Here is a 20,855-nt window from a genome sequence, read left to right as displayed (position 1 = left end):
ACATTTATTGGATATTTCAAACTTTTTTAACAAATCAAAAACTGAAAAATTGGGTGTGCAAAATTATTCAGCCCCCTTAAGTTGTCATAAGGTGAATTCACCAATTTGTAAGTCACTCTGGATAAGAGCGTCTGCCAAATGACTTAAATGTAAATGTAAATGTTAAGTTAATACTTTGTAGCGCCACCTTTTGCTGCGATTACAGCTGTAAGTCGCTTGGGGTATGTCTCTATCAGTTTTGCACATCGAGACATTTTTCCCATTCCTCCTTGCAAAACAGCTCGAGCTCAGTGAGGTTGAATGGAGAGCATTTGTGAACAGCAGTTTTCAGTTCTTTCCACAGATTCTCGATTGGATTCAGGTCTGGACTTATTTTTTAACCATTCCATTGTAGATTTTGCTTTATGTTTTGGATCATTGTCTTGTTGGAAGACAAATCTCCGTCCCAGTCTCAGGTCTTTTGCAGACTCCATCAGGTTTTCTTCCAGAATAGTCCTGTATTTGGCTCCATCCATCTTCCCATCAATTTTAACCATCTTCCCTGTCCCTGCTGAAGAAAAGCAGGCCCAAACCATGATGCTGCCACCACCATGTTTGACAGTGGGGATGGTGTGTTCAGGGTGATGAGCTGTGTTGCTTTTATGCCAAACATAACATTTTGCATTGTTGCCAAAAAGTTCAATTTTGGTTTCATCTGACCAGAGCACCTTCTTCCACATGTTTGGTGTGTCTCCCAGGTGGCTTGTGGCAAACTTTAAATGACACTTTTTATGGATATCTTTAAGAAATGGCTTTCTTCTTGCCACTCTTCCATAAAGGCCAGATTTGTGCAATATACGACTGATTGTTGTCCTATGGACAGAGTCTCCCACCTCAGCTGTAGATCTCTGCAGTTCATCCAGTGATCATGGGCCTCTTGGCTGCATCTCTGATCAGTCTTCTCCTTGTATGAGCTGAAAGTTTAGAGGGACAGCCAGGTCTTGGTAGATTTGCAGTGGTCTGATACTCCTTCCATTTCAATATTATCGCTTGCACAGTGCTCCTTGGGATGTTTAAAGCTTGGGAAATCTTTTTGTATCCAAATCCGGCTTTACACTTCTTCACAACAGTATCTCGGACCTGCCTGGTGTGTTCCTTGTTCTTCATGATGCTCTCTGCGCTTTTAACAGACCTCTGAGACTATCACAGTGCAGGTGCATTTATACGGAGATTTGATTACACACAGGTGGATTGTATTTATCATCATTAGTCATTTAGGTCAACATTGGATCATTCAGAGATCCTCACTGAACTTCTGGAGAGAGTTTGCTGCACTGAAAGTAAAGGGGCTGAATAATTTTGCACACCCAATTTTTCAGTTTTTGATTTGTTAAAAAAGTTTGAAATATCCAATAAATATCGTTCCACTTCATGATTGTGTCCCACTTGTTGTTGATTCTTCACAAAAAAATACAGTTTTATATCTTTATGTTTGAAGCCTGAAATGTGGCAAAAGGTCGCAAAGTTCAAGGGGGCCGAATACTTTCGCAAGGCACTGTATATAATTACCTGCTCCTAAATACCTGGCATGCAGACATGGTATATACTATAATATAAGGGAATGATACAGTACATTGTCATGACTGTCCTGACCAGGTCAGGTTACAGGAGACCACAACCCTATAGATTATCTCTCAACCCCAACAGAGGAGGAGAGATCTAGGGGTCTGAAGATGTGGGGTTTTTTATGATCCCACACGCCCCTGATAAATCTCAGGCCACAGACAAATTCCTTTGTCCTGTTACTATGGAGAACCAGCCTCAGAACATTAAACATGAAATAAAGGGACTTTGGAGCAATGGTTTCCGTCAGCCACAATGGTGGTCATGACGATAGATGGAATATGAAAATGTATGTCATTTTTGTTTTGTTATTAAAGGTTAATAGATGACGTTATTACGAAAACATTGTAATGTGAAGAGTTTTCCTAGTATATGTTTGATTTTTATACATTGTTCGTTGTATGGAAAATATCCAAATCAAAGAGAATGTTTTGGGGAAGATGAAATGTTAAGTTAGTTGTCTAAAATTGGATTTGAATAAAATCTAGACCTTGCCTCATTAACTTGGTATGCCCAGAGAATTGCCCTAAAGGTGGTTACGCCCACTTCTGACCCAAGGGTATAAAACCTGTGAGTATAGAATTTACAGGGAGACTACATGACCCCAGCTGCAGCAAGGTCTAAAAAGTCAACGAACCCAGAACGCAACGCAAGTTTGAGGAGAAAGAAATCCTTTTTCTACCCAAGCTACGGATGAGTATCTGTGTCTAAGCGGGCGAATTCAAGTCGAACCACCTAGCCTCCATCTCCCATCGAACCGTGGTATCTAAAGGGTTTCATTCCTATGCTCTGAGCTCTGAGCTACAGAGCCGTCTGTCCTCAGAAGACCCCTTCCAGAGCAAAGGGTGAGGGAACAGACTCCTCAGCCAAAAGGACACTGACATCGAGAGGACGAGCAGGGAGGTGCGCAGGAGAAGTGCGTCATCGAACAGCTGAACGGTCCATGCAGAGAATCCTCTGAGATTATCCCCACGTAATTACATCATTATATTCTGACCCATAAGAATAGCATAGCTGACAAATTCACCCAAATGTATATTTCTCGTGTACTTTCTTTTTTCTCTCTCTTTTGAAATCCCCATTGTGGGTAACACGTGCTATCGTGTGTTGGCCCGTTATACTAAGTTCTAATCAATAGCCTATAATGTGTTTTGTCTATGTGTATCTTTTATCATCTTTTTTTAGCTTTTTAGTAAATAAATATTAAACTAAGATTGGTGTGTTACGAATTCATTGGTGAGACCCGGGTCCGTGCAGATTCACGGGCTATACGACATTCAGAATAAGATTGGTAGAGGCAACTGGTTAATTAGCGGCTGTTGTAAAATCGATATTCTGATATTCTTTGAGTTAATTGGGGAAATAGAAACTCAATAAAAACTAGTTTTCCCATGGTGTCCCAGGTTAATGAGTTAATAATTGCTTGATTCAGTTAATCACGCAATTTGAAACTCGTAATCATTCGATAAGCAACAGTTGTCACATTAACTAATACAAACGTCCCGACAACATTATCTCAATGTATGACTGTCATTTTCCTCAAGCCTCAAAATAGTATCTATACTCAAATCAAGTCAATTAAATCAAATGTTAAAATGGCGCATGAAATTATCGTGAAATGCTTACTTACAAGCCCTTAACCAATAATGCAGTTGAAGAAATAGAGTTAAGAAAATATTTACGGTACCGAGTCAATGTGCGGGGGTGCAGGTTAATCGAGGTAATTTGTAAAGTGACTATGTATAGATAATAAACAGAGAGTAGCAGCAGTGTAAAAACAAAGGAGGGGGGGGGTCAATCTAAATAGTCTGGGTGGCCATTAGATTAATTGTTCAGCAGTCTTATGGCTTTGGGGTAGAAGCTGTTAAGGAGCCTTTTGGTCCTAGACTTGGTGCTCCCGTACCGCGTGCCGTGATGCAACCGGTCAAGATGCTCCTGATGGTGCAGCTGTGGAACTTTGAGGATCTGGGGACCCATGCCAAATCATTTCAGTCTCCTGAGGGGGTAAAGGTGTTGTTGTGTTCTTTTCACAACTGTCTTGGTGTGTTTGAACCATGATAGTATGTTGGTGATGTGGACACCAAGGAACGTGAAACTCTCCACCCGCTCCACTTCAGCCCTGTCGATGTTAATGGAGCCTGTTCGGCCCTCTTTTTCCTTAAGTCCACAATCAGCTCCTTTGTCTTGTTCACATGGAGAGGTTGTTGTCCTTGTACCACACTGCCAGGTCTCTGACCTCCTTCCTATAGGCTGTCTCATCGATGTCGGTAATCAGCAAACTTAATGATGGTATTGGAGTCGGGCTTGGCCACACAGTTGCGGGTGAACAGGGAGTACAGGAGGGGCCTCAGTGTTGAGGATCATCGTGGCAGATGTGTTGTTGCCTACCCTTACCACCTGGGGGGCGGGCCGTCCGGAAGTCCAGGATCCAGTTGCAGAGGGAGGTGTTTAGTCCCAGGGTCCTTAGCTTAGTTATGAGCTTCGTGGGTACTATGGTGTTCAATGCTGAGCTGTAGTCAATGAACAGCATTCTCACATAGGTGTTCTTTTTGTCCAGGTGGGAAAGGGCAGTGTGGAGTACGATTGAGATTGTGTAATCTGTGGATCTGTTGGGGCGGTATGAGAATTGGAGTGGGTCTAGGGTTTCCGGCATGATGGTGTTGATGTGAGCCATGACCAGCCTTTCAAAGCACTTCATGGCTACCAATGTGAATGTTAAGGGGGCGGTAATAATTTAGGCAGGTTACCTTCGCTTTCTTGGGCACAAGGACTATGGTGGTCTGTTTGAAACATGTAGGTATTACAGACTCGGTCAGGAAGAGGGTAAAAATGTCAGTGAAGACACTTGCCAGTTGGTCCGGGCATGGTTGGTCCTGGTAATATGTCTGGCCCCACGGCTTTGTGAATGTTGACCTGTTTAAAGGTCATGCTCACATTGGCTATGGATATCGTGATCACAGTCATTCTGAACAGCTGGTGCTCTCATGCATGCATCAGTGTTTCTTGCCTCGAAGCGAGCATAAAATACATTTAGCTCATCCGGTAGGCTTGCGTCACTGGGCAGCTCGCAGCAAGGTTTTCCTTTGTAGTCTGTAATAGTTTTAAAGCCCTGCCACATCCAACGAGCGTCAGAGCCGGTGTAGTAGGATTCAATCTTAGTCCTGTATTGACGCTTTACATGTTTGATGGTTCATCTGAGGGCATAGTGGGATTTCTTATAAGCGTCCGGATTAGTCTCCCGCTCCTTGAAAGCAGTAGCTCTAGCATTTAGCTCGGTGCGGATGTTGTCTGTAATCCATGGCTTCTGGATGGGATATGTACGTACGGTCACTGTGAGGACGATGTTGTCTATGCACTTTTTGATGAAGCCGGTTGTGCATGTGACACGCTGGTAGAAATGAGGTAAAAACAGATTTAAATTAGCCTGAATTATAGTCCCCGGCTATATGTTAGGGAGGTGAATGAAGTGGACACTGGATTATGTGTACATATACATGCTTTGAATTACTGTGATAAGCAATGAACTGTTTTCTAGTCTTGCAAATGTAGAAATATAAAAATATTTGTAATATTAAACTTTTGCCCAGTCATATTTTTTTTATTTTTTTTATTTAACATATATTGTGTACCAAGATGTTATTCATTCAATATCGCCATCAATATGATAATGATCACCACCTTTGTTATTGTCACAGTAATGAAGGATATCAATTCAATTCTGGAAATGTTATTAAGTAGAGCAATGCATTTCATGAGTTTATTAATCGATGACATTTCCCTCATTCTTTTCTTGGGACTTTGTCCGGTTAGACATTGTCACTGACCACAGTTCTATGACCAGCTATGCCTAACCTTATCAAAACCTTAATCATTATTTAGGAAAATGAACCAAACTGGTCTTAGGGGAAAACTTCAGTCAAGAAGACCGACTTGGCTCGGTGCTGAGAAATTCTGCGCATGCGTTGGAAGTTTCTGCCGCAGACAGCAGCAGCAGTGATTCGGCAACGCAGAGTAACAACAAATAGCAAAACAAATCTCTATTTGAATTTTAAACCATGGCGATGTTTTAAGCAATGCCTTTTGAGGAGGTACATGGAGAGTAAGTATTTCTACCTAATATCTGATTTAGTTCATCACGCTGGAAGATGATTACTTGTCGTAAATGTGTGCAAAGCAGAGACGGCAACAAAGGAGTCAACGTTAGCTAACAAGCTGCTAGCTTTGTGTTTCATTAGTTAGCCTGCTATCCAGGTAGCTAGCTACGAGTTAGCATGCTAACAAGCTAGCTCTTGATCATGACTCTCGGGTCCATTACACATACGAGTCATTGGACCTTAAGTTGTAACTATACAGTAGTATCCTTTAAGTGTACATCTTGGGCAAGCGAACAAGCTGGCTATCGATATTGCACTTACAAAAATTTGATTAAACGTTATTCCCTTGTTCAAAAACTCTTAATTCAAGGTTAGTGGTAGCTGGTATTTTGGCATTACATTCGATACTTCAGTTTTCTCTACTGAATGTGTCAACTAGCCAGCATCTTATCTCGTCTAATGTTGATGCTAAATCTATTATAATTGAACGGATTATAACGGATTACATTATCCTCAAATTCATTCGCTATACATTGTTACCTAACCATTTTGTCGAACATTTAGCGAGCTAATGTACTGTAGTTATCGACTATAATCAATTTGTTAGAATATGAAGATTGTATTTTCTTTATTGTGGCATTTAACTAGCTAATTGTTTTGAATTACACACAGGTTGATTTTCAGTTCACTGAATAACGAGTCAACTATGTAGTTTACAAGCCTACCACAAATATTGTCATCTCAGCCAGGGGCGAATAGCGGGTGTGTTCTTCTCTGGGGAGATGGATAATTAATTGATTGCCAACTTTCTACATTTGGACAGCCTGCTGCTGGTGGGTGGGCCAGGTCGAATTTGTTGTGGGCTCCAGAGTGGCACAGTGGTCTAAGACACTGCATCAAATTGCAAGAGGCGTCACACCTGGTTCGAATCCAGGCTTTATCACCTCCGGCCGTGATTGAGAGTCAGATAGTGTGGTGTACAATTGGCCCAGCTTTGTACAGGTTTGGCCGGGGCAGGCAGCCATTGTAAATAAGAATTTGTTCTTAACTGACTTGCCTAGTTAAATATATAAAAAAAAGATAAAAGGGTTAATCATTTCTATGTTCGGTCTGTCTCTGTGAGGTGGAGGCTGAGAGAGACTGGAGAAGCACCTGACATAGCTAACAGTGGCAAGAACAAAACAAGATGGGGGTCAGGTGTGTCAATGCCACCATATTCAGATTGATCTGACAGTCAAGGAGTGGTTTGGATGTGATGTCAGAAACTGTTATCATTTTAGCAGGTCTTTTTTTCTGATAGGGCTACTGTTCCTCATTTTCATAGACAGACACTCAGTATTGTGACTGTCTCACAGTTTAGCATGAGTATAATCTCTCTCGACAATCCAGCATTTAGTTGTCCCTCTACACATCAGGGTATTATTAGTGTTTAACTTGGACTCCTCTTGCACAAATGATGAGTAAACCAATTGTACATATCCATGTATATGGAGGAGGGGGTAGCCGCAGCCCGGAGTATAGATGGGTTAGCTGACAACGTTACGAAAATGATGAGCGTGCTTCCATGGGGCAGAAGCTAGCCTGTCATTGTGATTCTGGATGGCCAGGATGACGAAACAACAACTGTAACAATGCATTTGAGACAAGTGCTCATTGTGCAAATTTATTTACATATTCAATAAACATTGGAGATGAAATATAGCTTGCATGCTGTCAAGTCTTAGCCAACCCCAATGTTTTGCCCCATAGTAGTGCATGCTTCGGTTTTGTTGCGAAACAACAAACCTGTCTATGGGGGAGTAAGTGTGTAGAAACCGCTCTGCTATCCACCTAATTTTGGAACGCTTTTAAAACACGAAAACCAAACGTGGGAAACTATTATACAACTTCCTCTGCGCTTCTGCATTATCATAATTCATATGCCCTGGCCTACTAACTGTTAGCTTGTTAGCACAGGCCTGCTAACTGTCTGAATCGCCGTGTCCCCAGCCAGCCCAACCACTCAATGGACCCATATTTATTTTCAATCTCTTTTCGATTTTTAATTCGATTATACATTCAAAAACCTCCAGAAGCTAACCAGCTAATTAGCTACAAGCTGTTTAGTCATTGTTAGCCACTGCTAGCGGCTTTTACCTTCTGCACAGCCAGCCCTGTTTTTAGCCTGGATAATACTCGCCAGTCTATCAGTATCGAACTGTCTCTCCACAACAATGCCGGATTCCTGCCGTAATCCCTGGACCACTACTTCTGATCTTCACAGCTAACTTGTACCGAAGCTATCCCTGAGGCCCACCTCCCGGCCTACTCAGCTGTTCACCCGAACCCCACTCATACACGGCTAGAGCCCAATACTCCATCGGATCCTTGCTGTAAACTCTGGACCTTGGCTAACGCCACTGCCACGAAGCTAGCACCAGTTAGCCGTGAGCCAGGCACATCTCCCTGCTAGCAAACTAAATTCTACAATACCTCTTTCGCCATCTGGCTTGGATTCTCTGTCGTCACGGCCCCCCGCCGCACCACCACGACTGGTCTGCCGACGAATACTCCATCCGCTGTGCCTTCAACCGGCCTCCGTCTGAGCAGACCCCCCCTACCACCCCTGGGTTACTAACTTTAAACGCAGTGTCGCTAGCGTAGTGGCAGCTTCCCCTTTCCATCTACTGCTGCCCCCTGGACAATATGATCACTTGGCTACATAGCTGATGCCTGCTGGACTGTCCACGGTACTCCATTCTGTTTATTTATGTTTTATCTGTCGGCCCCAGCCGCGAACTCAGGCTCTGTGTGTAGTTAATCCGACCCTCTCTGCCTAGTCATCGCCATTTTACCTGCTGTTGTTGTGTTAGCTGACTAGCTGTTGTCTCACCTGTTGTTTTAGCAAGCTCTCCCAATCAAGACCTGCGATTACTTTATGCCTTGCTGTATGTCTCTCTCAAATATCAATATGCCTTGTGTACTGTTGTTCAGGTCAGTTATCATTGTTTTAGTTTACAATGGAGCCCCTAGTTCCACTCCTCACACCTTTGATACCTCCTTTGTCCCACCTCCCACACTTGCGGTGACCTCACCCATTATAACCAGCATGTCCAGAGATATAACCTCTCTTATCTTCACCCAGTGCCTGGGCTTACCTCCGCTGTACCTGCACCCCACCATACCCCTGTCTGCACATTATGCCCTGAATATATTCTACCACGCCCATAAATCTGCTCCTTTTATTCCTTGTCCCCAACGCTCTAGGCGACAAGTTTTGATAGCCGCACCCTCATCCTACTCCTCCACTGTTCCTCGGGTGATGTGGAGGTAAACCCAGGCCTTGCATGTCCTCAGGCACCCTCATTTGTTGACTTCTGTGATCGAAAAAGCCTTGGTTTCATGCATGTCAACATCAGAAGCCTCCTCCCGAAGTTTGTTTTACTCACTGCTTTAGCACACTCTGCCAAGCCTGATGTCCTTGCCGTCTCTGAATCCTGGCTTAGGAAGTAACCTCCTCACCATCTTAGACGAGCATGCTCCGTTCAAAAAATGCACAACTAAGAACAGATATAGCCCTTGGTTCACTCCAGACCTGACTGCCCTCGACCAGCACAAAAACATCCTGTGGCGGACTGCAATAGCATTGAATAGTCCCCGCGATATGCAACTGTTCATGGAAGTCAGGAACCAATACACGCTGTTAGTCTGGAAAGCAAAGGACAGCTTTTTCAAGCAGAAATTTGCATCCTGTAGCTCTAACTCCAAAAAGTTCTGGGACACTGTAAAGTCCATGGAGAACAAGAGCACCTCCTCCCAGCTGCCCACTGCACTGAGGCTAGGTAGCACGGTCACAACTGATAAATCCATGATAATCGAAAACTTCAACAAGAATTTCTCAACGGCTAGCCATGTCTTCCTCCTGGCTACTCCAACCTCGGCCAACAGCTCCGCCCCCCCGGAGCTACTCGCCCACGCCTCCCCAGCTTCTCCTTTACCCAAATCCAGATAGCAGATGTTCTGAAAGAGCTGCAAAACCTGGGCTTTTACAATCTGGACCCTCTATTTCTCAAACTTCCCGCCGCCATTGTCGCAACCCCTATTACCAGCCTGTTCAACCTCTCCTTCGTTATCATCTGAGATCCCCAAGGATTGGAAAGCTGCCGTGGTCATCCCCCTCTTCAAAGGGGGAGACACCCTGGACCCAAACTGTTACAGACCTATATCCATCCTACCCTGCCTATCTAAGGTCTTCGAAAGCCAAGTCAACAAACAGATCACTGACCATCTCGAATCCCACTGTACCTTCTCCGCTGTGCAATCCGGATTCTGAGCCGGTCACGGGTGCACCTCAGAATCGCTCAAGGTACTAAACGATATCATAACCGCCATCGATAAAAGACAGTACTGTGCAGCCGTCTTCATCAACCTGGCCAAGGCTTTCGACTCTGTCAATCACCATATTCTTATCGGCAGACTCAGTAGCCTTGGTTTTTCTAATGACTGCCTTACCTGGTTCTCCAACTACTTTGCAGACAGAGTTCAGTGTGTCAAATTGGAGGGCATGTTGTCCGGTCCTCTGGCAGTCTCTATGGAGGTACCACAGGGCTCAATTCTCGGGCTGACTCTTTTCTCTGTATATATCAATGATGTTGCTCTTGCTGCCGGCGATTCCCTGATCCACCTTTACACAGACGACACCATTCTGTATACTTCTGGCCTTCCTTGGACACTGGGCTATCTAACCTCCAAACAAGCTTCAATGTCATACAACACTCCTTCCGCGGCCTCCAATTGCTCTTAAACGCTTGTAAAACCAAATGCATGCTTTTCAACCGTTCGCTGCCTGCACCCGCACGCCCGACTAGCATCACCACCCTGGATGGTTCCGACCTAGAAAATGTGGACATCTATAAGTACCTAGGTTTCTGGCTAGACTGCAAACTCTCCTTCCAGACTCATATCAAACATCTCCAATCCAAAATTAAATCTAGAGTCAGCTTTCTATTTCTCAACAAAGCCTCCTTCACACACGCTGCAAAACTTACCCTAGTAAAACTGACTATCCTACCGATCCTCGACTTCGGCGATGTCATCTACAAAATAGCTTCCAATACTCTACTCAGCAAACTGGATGCAGTTTCACAGTGCCATCCGTTTTGTTACTAAAGCACCTTATACCACCCACCACTGCGACCTGTATGCTCTAGTCGGCTGGCCCTCGCTACATGTTCGTCGCCAGACCCACTGGCTCCAGGTCATCTACAAGTCTATACTAGGTAAAGCTCCGCCTTATCTCAGTTCACTGGTCACGATGGCAACACCCACCCATAGCACGCGCTCCAGCAGGTGTATCTCACTGATCATCCCTAAAGCCAAAACCTAATTTGGCTGCCTTTCCTTCCAGTTCTCTGCTGCCTGCGACTGGAACGAATTGCAAAAATCTCTGAAGTTGGAGACTTTTATCTCCCTCACCAACTTTAAACATCTGCTATCTGAGCACCTGACCGATCGCTGCAGCTGTACATAGTCCATCGGTATATAGCCCACCCAATTTACCTACCTCATCCCCATACTGTTTTTATTTTATTTACTTTTCTGCTCTTTTGCACACCTGTATCTCTACCTGCACATGTTAATCTGCTAAATTGTAATTATTCACTCCTATGGCCTATTTATTGCCTACCTCCTCATGCCTTTTGCACACAATGTATATAGATATTTTTTTTTCTACTATGTTATTGACTTGTTTATTGTTTGTTTACTCCATGTGTAACTGTGGTGTTGTCTGTTCACACTGCTATGCTTTATCTTGGCCAGGTCGCAGTTGCAAATGAGAACTTGTTCTCAACTAGCCTACAAGGTTAATATAAGGTGAAATAAAATAAAAATGTGCGTCACTAAAAATCCCTGCATTAGCATGTTTCTGTTAGCTGATACATCATGAGAAAATACACAATATTACGTTCCTGCTAATGTGCCTGGACCTTGTAGACTAAACTGCAGAGAAAACCCCCATAACTGATCCAAATGGTTGCCCAATCTGACAGGCTAGATGCAGTTGTATCGAAAATAATATGCATAAAAAACACCAGGCTTTTGAGCGTTTATTCAAATGACAGGCTATTCACTGTAGTTTAAAGACTGGAGTTTTGTACTCACTTGAAACAATAGTAATGTTGTTGTAGCCTAGGTAGGATACATTTCTTGTCCCCATTTCTAAAACAATAGGGTAGCTTTTCGAGCTGTGTACCTGGGGACTGGCAGATGGTGCACTGAGCTCAGCCTTGTGAGGTCACATAGTTATATGATAGTTTTTGTCTTTCGCTGTGTAAATTCACTGGATATATTCTGAGCTTATAAATTATGGTCTAATATAGGCTACATCCTAGGCTATATAGGCTGTTCCTTTTACATCCCAGGAAAAGCCGGCCTGACGCTTACTTCAAGTTATTTTCTTTAGCCATTTTCTTGTCTAAAAATGTAGGCCTAATCAATAGTGGAGCTTTGCGTGCCCAAGGACCACAGAGCGCAGCCTGGAGGAACGCACCACAGATCTGCCATTTCATAATATTTTAACATTTTTCTTGCATTTTGACAAGTAAATATTTAGCCTATAGTCCTAATATTTAGCAAATGAATGGCCTAATATTTAGCTTCTTACTTTGGCTACACATCACTCGCCTCTCTCTTCCAGCTGTTCCCATGCGCAACAGGCTATAGGCTACGCAAACGCCTCCGCAATAGGCCATTCCTCTTCTCGTGAAGAAATCTCAGGAAAAACTGTAGCTGCAAAAGCTATAGGACATTTATTTGGATACTTTTTTTATACTATGCCTAATCGGGGAAAGAAGCAGGCTTGCTCTTGCTAATTGCTGAATGTAAAACAGGCCTACAGTATAGAAATGCATGTCAGGGAAAGTTGAGAGAGTGCATTGGTGTCAGAGGTCGACCGATTGTGATTTTTCAACTCCGATACCGATTATTGGAGAACCAATAAAAGCCGATATCGCTTAATCGGCCAATTTAAAAAAAATAATAATAAAAAAAATAATCACAAAGTAAAAAATATGTATTTGTAATAATGACAATTGCAACAATACTGAATGAACACTTATTTTAACTTAATATAATACATCAATAAAATCAATTTAGTCTCAAATAATGAAACATGTTCAATTTGAAAAACAAAGTGTTGGAAAAGGAAGTAAAAGTGCAATATGTGCCACGTAAAAAAGCTAATGTTTAAGTTCCTTGCTCAGAACATGAGAACATATGAAAGCTGGTGGTTCCTTTTAAAATGAGTCTTCAATATTCCCAAGTAAAGAAGTTTTAGGATGTAGTTATTATAGGACTATTTATCTCTCTACCATTTGTATTTCATATACATTTGACTATTGGATGTTCTAATAGGTACTTTAGTATTGCTAGCCTGATCTCGGGAGTTGATAGGCTTGAAGTCATAAACAGCTCAATGCTTGAAGCACAGCGACGAGCTGCTGGCAAATGCATGAAAGTGCTGTTTGAATGAATGCGTACGAGCCTGCTGCTGCCTACCACCGCTCAGTCAGACTGCTCTATCAAATCAGACTTAATTGTAATAACACACAGAAATACGAGCCTTAGGTCATTCATGTGGTCAAATCCGGAAACTATCATTTCGAAAACAAAACATTTATTCTTTCAGTGAAATACGGAACTGTTACATATTTTATCTAATGGGTGGCATCCATAAGTCTAAATATTGCTGTTACATGGCACAACCTTCAATGTTATGTCATAATTATGTAAAATTATGGCAAATTAGTTACGGTCTTTGTTAGGAAGAAATGGTCTTCACACAGTTCGCAATGAGCCTGGCGGCCCAAACTGCTGCATATACCCTGACTCTGCTTGCACAGAACGCAAGAAAAGTGAATAAAAAATATATGCTTGTGTATTGATTTTAAGAAAGGCATTGACGTTTATGGTTAGGTACACATTGGTGCAACGACAGTGCTTTTTTCGCGAATGCGCTTGTTAAATCACCCGTTTGGCAAAGTAGGCTGTGATTCAATGACAAATTAGCAGGCACCGCATCGATTATATGCAACGCAGGACAAGCTATATAAAGTAATACCATCAACCATGTGTAGTTAACTCGTGATTATAAGATTGATTGTTTTTTTTATAAGATAAGTTTAATGCTAGCTAGCACCTTACCGTGGCTCCTTGCTGCACTCGCATAACAGGTAGTCAGCCTGCCACGCAGTCTCCTCGTGGAGTGCAATGTAATCGGACAAAATTGGTGTCCAAAAATGCCGATTACCGATTTGTTATGAAAACTTGAAATCGTCCCTAATTAAATCGACCATTCTGATTAATCGGTCAACCTCTAATTGGTGTGATCACTTTTGGCCGGTTCCAAGTTCCATTGTTGCATTGCAAATAGTTGTACAGGACATAGAGATGAGCACAGTGAAAAAGAAGACCCAAAATAATTGACAACCATTAGAAAAATGGAAATCACTTGCAAACCACTTGAGCAACGAGGTAATGACATACTGTAAAAGATGTGCAGGCAAAATGGCATTTGTTGTTGAATTGCTACATTTAAATGTGAGTTACTATATTTTTCATTAGGCCTACATGTACATTGAAGTATTATTTGCCGTTTTCACTATGACAATGAACACACCCTGAAAACACTGAATGCTCTTAACCAGTACCTGTTCATTAGAAACCTCAGGAATGGTCTAGTGTTACCACCTTATTAATAGGCAACATGCAGTAGGATGCGTTGATCAGTTGAATGATGGGTGTAGGACTGTAGAATGATTAACTTTCCTCTAGTGTGGATGCTCACCAACGTTTTATAGATTAATACAACAATGTCATTACAAAATCCTATTAACATGGATTGCTTCATTCTCACTCATACAGATGGAGTGATATTGATATTGGTAATATTTGACACTTGATCACTTTTTGAAAAGTGCAGTTTAACAGAATGTCTGCAAACCCATGCTAGTTCCCATATAAGGAGATGGCTGTGACTTGATAGCATTGTAAACGACAAGGGAAGCATTATGATATCAACCAATGTTATTTTCTTACCCCACTCCTTTCCACACGCCCATACTCTGGTCACCATATTGGGCTGCAGCTATATGGGAAATGTTTGGGGTTTCGAGAGGGAGGGGGATGTTTCAGCCTGTGTGCCTCGACAGATCTGGTTTAGGTGACTCCTCATTACAAAGAATAGATTTCTTCCGGCTGCAATTCTGGACATCTATTACCATGCATTTTTAGCAGATGGGATCTTTTCTGTATTTGTGCAGATTCACCAATGCTACCCACGATCCAGTGGAGCCTGGGGTAACGTTACGTTTTTTTCATGTGGTCAGTTTCATTCTATTACTGCTCAGCTACTTGTGCTGTCAAAATACCAGCTCAGTTTTTCCTGTATCTTGTACAATGGGATGTAGGCCTACTACTGTTTAATGGTTGTATTTTATGCAATGTTGAAGAGCCACTCTAGTTTATAAGAGTGTAATACTGTATCTGTGATTTGATATCAGTGGTGATTAGGGTTGCAAAATTCAAGTAATTTTCCCAAAATTCACTGGTTTCCCGGATTTTGTCCTTACTCCTTCGTAATTCCGGGAGTCTTCCAAACAGGATTTCTGGGGGGAAAAAAACAGGTAATTTTGGGAAAGTTCCAGAAGTTTGCAACCCTAGTGATGATATGCTGACCAAATGAAGTGCCATTTCACCCACTAATTTACCGTTTCTGGTCACAAATTAACACTTCAGTGTCCTCCAATATGTTGTAGAATGTAGCAATGATATGTCCTGTCCTTACTCGTGGAGTCTGACAGTTTTTAAAGTGCAATTTCCTTTGCCAACTGGGAGAGCGGTTATTTAATTTACGACGGAGATCTAATCATTCTGCTCTTTGATATCTTCTGCTTACTCCGTCAAAAATGAGAGCTTGACATTAGTTTGCCCGAGAGTGGCGCTTTACATCGTTGCGCAGTTGCCCTACATTTTCCAAAGGGTGGATAATTCAATTTCAAACACGTGTTTCCCGAGAAACGCAGACTCCTTGACTCAGTGCAATTATCGAGTATTGTAAGGGATGATTTTGTCATCTGGGTGCTACGTTTCCACAACGAAGAGCCATTAAGTGATTTAATGTTCTTCAATGAATCCCAGACAGTTTTCACCTTGATGCTCAAGACTTACATTAGTGATGCAGTATTACATTATTGGTTGTCATTTCAAGTTTATTGTTTGGTAAGGAATGATGAAGCCTCAATAGTTGAAATGGGAAATGCATAGAATGGAAATGGTCTGTCTAAATTTAAGATTCGCTGTAAGGTATTAAAACATCTTGATGAGAAGATTAAATTATTATGCCCACTCATATTTAATGTATCATTATTTAGCCTTTTTTTAACAGGCGCTGTCTGCTCCATTAAATAGCCTTTCTTTGTAACAATGCCTTAATTATAGAGAGAGGGTGGCTCGATAAATTGGCTCTCATTTAGAGAAGGCACTGTTGTTCTCAAGTGCAAAGCACCACAATGCATTGCAACCTAAATGCATGTGCTAATTAGCCACTGCAAGAAGCCACCATACAGGCTTTATAAGTATGTTTTCTAATGTTCATGTTTAATTGACCTGCCAGTGCAACGTATGACTCTAGCTGAGGGCAAATGAAGAGGAAAGCATATTTGTCATTAAGGTTTTTTCAGGAGACCACTTCAGGCTGCAGAGTAATATAGCAGATATTAATTAGGTGCTTTTGTGGCTAGTGTCAGAAATGGTTGGCTAAAATAAATCTCAAACAATGTCATATTTTTTTAATCAATATTACTGGCATATTTCCATATTAAGCATAAAGGCTAGGCTACATGGTTTTAGTGTCAAATAAGTTTTAGGCAAATTGGAGAGATATTTGGCTAGCTGATAAAAAATCATCCAATGGGATTCATTCATCTAGATCCACCATGATCTGACCTAATATTCAGCTGCTGCTGATGTATTTTAATAATAGGTCATTTTAAGTGAAGATGATTGTCCCCACAGAGAGAGTGAATCAGATACACCACATCAGTTGACATTTTATTCTTCAAAAGATTCTGTACTAAGGTCCAAATGTAGGCTAGGTCTATAGAATATCCATACAGACTCGTTTTAAACAGTGGTAATAGAACGCCTTGGCAGCAGCTAATGGGGATCCATAATAAATACAAATACGGGATTACATCAAGTCATGCTTTCTGGGAACCTCTGAGTTCTAGGCTCTGAATAACAGACCACAAGGTACAGAGAAAGAACAAAGAACTTGAGTAGCTTTTCTGATGTTTCCACTGTTGTTGGGAATTGATTTACTGGAAAGCTCATTAAGATACATTGATTTGTGACAATTATGATTCAGCACCCGCCTGTTTACTGTGAAAAAACGGCATAATTTTATGATGCGATAATTGTCTGTGCTGGAATGAGGACCGAGTTTTGGAAACCCTGCTCTAGATGATAAAAGTTTATTTAAAAACTGACTAGAGTTTTGACAAAAACTTGACAAAATGTTATAGTAATGAGAAACATGTCCACAGACACTGCTTTTATGTAATAAATATTATAGTTTAATGTTAACTATTAACTAGTGTAGCGTTGTTATGAATTATGGACATACTACAGCAACCGTCTCTGTTTTATCCTAATAAGTTAGGTTTTTCTGAAGTAAAATATTGAAAAAATTACCAGATAATTTAACCTGGACACATTTTGGTAATGAGAATTAGGGGTGACCTGGTACTGGGCCATAAACTATGCATCTTACTTTTCAGAATGATAGAACATTTTTGTGGATGCATTATGGTTTTGTAACTGCCTACTTTCTACAGACAAGGTTAAAACTGGTTTCATGAGAATGTTGGCCAGGGCGCACACACAGATGGGGCCAAGCTATATCTTAGTACTGTGTTCGGTTTTTCTGTTGGATTTTTTCATGGGGAAGCAGAAAGCACCAGTAACTTGGTCAATAAAAAGTTGTCCGATGAAGCAGATGCTAAGCTACAGGACTGTTTTGCTAACACAGACTGGAATATGTTCCGGGATTCTTCCAATGGCATTGAGGAGTACACCACATCAGTCAATGGCTTCATCAATAATTGCATAGATGACGTCATCCCCACAGTGACTACATACATACCCCAACCAGAAGCCATGGATTACAGGCAACATCTGCACTGAGCTAACGTGTAGAGGTGTTGCTTTCAAGGAGCGGGACTCTATCCCGAAGCTTATAAGAATTCCCGCTATGCCCTCCGATGAAACATCAAACAGGCAAAGCATCAATACAAAACTAAGATTGAACTGTACTACACCGGCTCCAATGCTCGTCGGATGTGGCAGGGCTTACAAACTATTAGACTACAAAGGGATGCACAGCTGCGAGCTACCCAGTGACACGAGCCTACCAGATGCCTACCAAATTACTTCTATGTTCACTTCAAGGCAAGTAACATTGAAACATGCATGAGAGCACCAGCTGTTCCGGATGACTGTGTGATCACGCTCTCTGTAACCGATGTGAGTAAGTCCTTTAAACAGGTCAAAATTCACAAGATCGCAGGGCCAGTCGGATTAGCAGAATGCGCTGACCAACTGGCAAGTGTCTTCACTGACATTTTCAACCTCTTCCTGTCCGAATCTGTAATACCAACATGTTTTAAGCTGACCAACATAGTGCTCTTGGGCACAGGGACTAAAGTAACCTGCCTAAATGGCTACCGACCCATAGCACTTACGTCTGTAGCCATGAAGTGATTTGAAAGGCTGGTCATGGCTCACATCAACACCATTATCCCAGAAACCCAAGACCCACTCCAATTTGCATACCGCCCTAACAGATCCACAGATGATACAATCTCTATTGCACTTCACACTGCCCTTTCCCACATGGACAAAATGAACACCTAATGTGAGAATGCTATTAATTGACTACAGCTCAGCGTTGAACACCATAGTGCCCTCAAAGCTCTTCACTGAGCTAAGGACCCTGGGACTAAACACCTCCCTCCGCAACTGGATCCTGGACTTCCTGGCGGGCCGCTTCCATGTGGTAAGGGTAGGTAACAACACATCCGCCACGCTGATCTTCAACAGGGGGGCCCCTCAGGGGTGCGTGCTCAGTCCCCTCCTGTACTCCCTGTTCACTTATGACTGCACGGCCAGGCACGACTCCAACACCGTCGTTAAGTTTGCAGATGACACAATAGTGGTAGGCCTGATAGGGCTCGGCGGTATACTGTATTTTACTATATCCCGGTATTTATGCACAGACCAGTTTGGGTTTTTACTTTACCTTCTAAAATGGTATTTGATGAATGTTGGGTTTGTTAAATGTGATACGCCGTGTTTAACGTCCATTTTTATAGTTTACTCTGCTACTTAAGTCATCACTCTCTCTTCTTGCCTCTTTCCACACAGACTTAGTCCCACCCCCTCTCACTCAAGGAGCACATTTGTTGTTTCTTGAACATGAGGCATTTTCGTTCAGTCTGCATGGTAATTGCAGCACAGGCAAAAATGTTGATGACAACGGTGTTTCCACTTTGATCTTAATATAAATCCACAAACGTTCTATAATTACAATATTAGTTTGTTTCTTACATCTTCAAACAGCTAGTTTGTATTTTCTTAGCAAGTTAAGCTAAATTGTGTTAGCTAGCCAGTCGATTAGCAATAATGGCTAATTAAAGTACCACGTCAGAGCAAACGTAGCTATCTAATACCGCCTGATAACAGTACTGGTGGAGGCTTAAATCAGCATGTTGTTTGTGCAACAGTATCTTCTAAATCAAAGAGGAATAGGTGAAGCATGAATATGTTGGCTATATGAATAAAGATTTAATGTAGCCAAAGATTATAGGGAACACTGAAAAATACTTTGGTTCCTACCCTGTCACAGTAACTCATCCATGGCATTTTCATTTGTTGTCATGTCAAACAACACTGTATTCAAACTATATATTTATAATAAACATTCTATTTCCATGATTCCAAAAGTTCACCTAAGTGTTTTGATCTAAATCGTAATTGCAACATTTGGATAAAAATAAGGCCTAGTATTTTTCCCCATATCGTGGCAGTGTGGAAATGATCTAACATGAGTGCAGGAAATGCAGAAATTGATGGAAATGCAGGAAATAGTTTTAGTTTGAAGTTGAATTGAACAGAATAAAACAATCTGAATGAAGAAAGACCCATTGAAATAATTTAGAATATATGTGTTGCCACCCTAGGGTCACGCACTACTTCATCAAAAACATAAAATACCATGACATGATATTTTGGCCATAATAGTCCTAAGGCCTGATCACCGACAATGATGAGACAGCCTATAGTGAGGAGGTCAGAAGAGGGCACGACAAAATCTACTCCCCCTCAGGAGACTGAAAATGTTTGGCATGGGTCTTCAGATCCTCAAAGTTCTACAGCTGCACCATCGAGCATACTGACTGGTTGCATCACTACCTGGTATGGCAATTGCTCGGCCTCTGATCGCAAGGCACTACAGAGGGTAGTGCATACTGCCCAGTACATCAATGGGACCAAGCTTCCTGCCTTGCCGGACCTCTATACCAGGCGGTGTCAGAGAAAGGCCCTAAAAATTGTCAACAACTACCTTAGTCATAGACTTGTCTCTCTGCTACCGCACAGTTAGAGGTACCGGAGCGCCATGTCTAGGTTCAAAAGGCTTCCTCACAGCTTCTACCCCCAAGCCATAAGACTCTTGAACAACTAATCAAATCGCTACCCAGGCTATTTGCTTTGTCCCCCCCCCCCCTCTTTTACGCTGCTGCTACTCTGTTTATTATCTATGCACAGTCACTTTAATAGCCCGCAACATGTACATATTACCTCAACTAACCGGTGCCCCCGCACAATGACTCTGTACTGGTACCCCCTGTGTATAGCCTCATTATTGTTATTTTACTGCTGCTCTTTAATCATTTGTTACTTAATCTTGACGCACCCATCCCGTTAGCAGGATCATTTTCATCAACAGCCGCTGAATTGCAGAGCGCCAAATTCATATTAAATTACTAAAAATATTTAATTTTCATGAAATCACAAGTGCAATATAGCAAAACACAGCTTAGCTTGTTGTTAATCCCCCTGGCG

The 20,855-nt window shown here is 42.0% G+C and overlaps 1 protein-coding gene across 1 annotated transcript in view; it reads left to right on the top strand.

Annotated features, from left to right (window-relative positions):
* Positions 1-5,572: 5,572 nt before the first annotated feature.
* The window catches only part of LOC135550710 (protein FAM222B-like), a 76,130-nt gene continuing 60,847 nt past the window's right edge, over positions 5,573-20,855 (top strand). Inside the window, exon 1 of the mRNA XM_064981762.1 lies at positions 5,573-5,701. The gene's annotated coding sequence lies outside the window, so the exon portion shown is untranslated. The remainder of the gene's footprint in view (positions 5,702-20,855) is intronic.

The sequence above is a fragment of the Oncorhynchus masou genome, chromosome 12 (genome assembly GCF_036934945.1).
Source record: "Oncorhynchus masou masou isolate Uvic2021 chromosome 12, UVic_Omas_1.1, whole genome shotgun sequence".
Lineage (NCBI taxonomy): Eukaryota > Metazoa > Chordata > Actinopteri > Salmoniformes > Salmonidae > Oncorhynchus > Oncorhynchus masou.
The sequence above is the reverse complement of the archived record's forward strand: the minus strand, read 5'-3'. Positions and strand labels throughout refer to the sequence as shown.